The 2,670-nt window shown below is 58.8% G+C and overlaps 1 long non-coding RNA gene across 1 annotated transcript; it reads left to right on the top strand.

Moving 5' to 3' along the window:
- Positions 1-58: 58 nt before the first annotated feature.
- On the top strand, positions 59-2,664 carry LOC125614966. The gene is made up of 3 exons (XR_007345537.1): positions 59-1,288; positions 1,616-1,893; positions 2,543-2,664. It is a non-coding gene; the product is annotated as an uncharacterized LOC125614966 (long non-coding RNA).
- The last annotated feature ends 6 nt before the right edge of the window (positions 2,665-2,670 follow it).

Genomic DNA, 2,670 nt, shown 5'->3' with positions numbered 1-2,670 from the left:
GAGGGAGAGGAAGGGAGGGAGGGAGGGAGAGAGAGAGAAGGAGGGAGGGAGAGAGACACCTTCCAAATTGGAAGGAAAGTGGTAGAAAGTTAAAAAAAAAAAAAAAAACCCTACCTATTCACAGACGTCATGGTCCTGTGTATAGAGAATTCCAGAGAATTCATAAGAAAGGTGCATGCTTTCACAGACCTGCTGGCCACACCAGCACCCAGCACCAGTTGTTTCTGGGTTTGGGGGTGCACCTCAGTGGTGGTCCCCCCCCCACACACACCCAAGGCCTTGGGTTAAATTCCTAGCACCCCCACCCCTGCCAAATTCTGTGTGTTTCTACACTCTAGTGATGGCTGATCTGAAAAGGAAATTTAAAAAGGTTTAAAATACCATTTAAAAGAATCAAAGAATAAATCTGACCAAGGGGCTGAGGATGTATATCCTGAAAGCTGCGACACTCGGCTGAGAGGGACGAGGCTCTCAGTGAATGGAAGGACACCCCGTGTCCACGGATGGGAGACCCACCTTGGCGCCAACGCTGACTGCCGTGTCCTAGGGGACCACACACCTCCACTGGCGCCCCAAGAGCCCTTTGCACAAAACGGAAAAGCCCAGCCTCAAATTTATATGGGGTTCAAGGGACCCAAACAACAACAACAACAACAACAAACACTTGAAAATCAATCGATTCAGAGAACACCCAGTTTCCGGGCCAGGACTGACCACAATCCTAGAGCGATGGGAACCGCGGGCCCGGCCTGCAGAGGACACGGAGACGGAGGGAGGGGAAGCCCAGGAGCCCACCCTCGCACCTGCGGCCAGGGATTCTGTTTTACTCTTTGTCAGTTGTAGGTGGACACAATAGGTCTGCCCCTGGGCCCCAGCCCCAGCCCCGGCCAGTTGATGGCGAGACCACGCAGCGGGTCAGAACAGTCTCTTCAACAAATGGTGCTGAGAACACTGATTTCCACGTAAAAAGGGATAAATGTGGATCGTTATACAAAACCTAACTCATAAGGGGTCCAAGACCTGAACTCAGAGCTTTAGAAGAAGACGTTGGGGAGAATCTCCATGAACACACACATCTCATGTTCCCATGCACAGGACGCCGAGGCCCAGCGACGGAGGAGAGAAGGTCCAGGGTGTATGAAGACCTGTGCGGTTCCACAGAAACCAACGCAATCAAAACCAAGAGACAGGAGCAGAGGTTTCCTTAAAGGAAACACAATCGGCCACGGTGCCCTCAGAAGGTGCCTGCGACCCTGGCCACCGGGAGATGCAAGTCAGAGCCACAGGAGTAAGTGGGATGGAGACGGCCGGTGGCCGGGCTGGAGAGGGACATGCTTGCTTGGTGGGGACAGAGGGTCCATTCGGGAAGGTGCTGCTGCTCACGGGGCTAAACAGTGTGATGGAGGAGGCCCGGGGACTGTGCGCTGATAAATGGTCAAATAATAAGGTTTCACGTGTATTTAACGTGACTGAGAAGGCAAGAGAATTGCTAACGGGCGGGAAAAGTCGAAGTCAAGGGGCGGCCGCTGGCCGGCTTCCCGGCTCACCTCCCGCCCTTCCACCTGCTGGCCTACTGTCCCTGGAGTTGAAATGACAGAAGTGACTGTCCCTCCAGGTGACCGATCCCCAGAGGCTCTGAGACAGCACAGCCGTCCCCAGGCCTCACGGCTCCTGCTGTTGGGCACTTGGCGCAAGCTTCATTGAGACATGTGACACACAGAGAATCGGGCCGCAGAGAGGACAGCTAGAAGGAGCAGCCAGCCAGCACCTCCCCAGAAGCCCGGTGTCCCCTCCGGTCACTGCTGCCCTGGGGGAGCCGCCAGCTTTGCCCCATAGAGCAGTTTGCTGCTTTGAGCTGGACACCTGCGGATGGGCAGGCCTCATCACTGCCAGGTGGGGAGCCTCGCCATGTCCACGCACGGCGGCCCGGGGGGGAGGCTGCACCCCGGCAGGCCCAGCAGCCTTGCTCTCAGCCCTCTGCCCTGGGGCAGGGCTCGGGCCCTGCGGCCAGCCGCGTGGGAGCGTCCCTGCTGCCCTAGGCTAACCCACGCTCCGTGTTGCTGGCCTCTTCTGTGTAGCCCCTCTGGTGGGGGCAGCTTGAGGTCCCTGACTGTCCCACCCCCTCTGCTTCCACCGGTGCAGAGCTCCGGGCCCTCAGTGCCTCAGGGACGTGGATTTGTGGCCAGCTCCCCCGCACACCATCCTTGCCGCAGCAGGAAAGGGCAGCGGTCCCCGGCCCCTCAGCTCAGGCCCCGGAGCCCTGAGCACCCCAGCCAGGCGACTCCCAGTGCCCACGTCCTGTGCGACATCTTGTACCCAAAGGCCATGTGTCCCAAAGGCTGGGTCATCAGCCTGTGGCACTATTAGGCGGTGGGCTTCGTGGAAGGAGCTCAGGTCATGGAGCTGTGCCCTGGAGGGGTGCTGGGACGGGCCTCCTCACTCCCTGCTCCCGCCGTGGTGCTCAGCCTCACCGCAGGCCCAAGGCAACCGCCACGGGACGGCGGGCCGAGACCTCCGAAGTGAACGCGCCTTTCTTCTTCAGGTGGCTGTCTCAGGTATTTTGTTGCAGCTACAGAAAACCAACCCCCCACCAGACGGAGTTGATGGTGTGCAGAGGGCTCGGCCCCAGCCGCTGCAGGCCCCAGGAGCCCAGGCCAGTTCTCCCCTCCT

This window comes from Marmota marmota, unplaced genomic scaffold (genome assembly GCF_001458135.2).
Source record: "Marmota marmota marmota unplaced genomic scaffold, marMar, whole genome shotgun sequence".
In the NCBI taxonomy this organism is placed as follows: domain Eukaryota; kingdom Metazoa; phylum Chordata; class Mammalia; order Rodentia; family Sciuridae; genus Marmota; species Marmota marmota.
The sequence above is the reverse complement of the archived record's forward strand: the minus strand, read 5'-3'. Positions and strand labels throughout refer to the sequence as shown.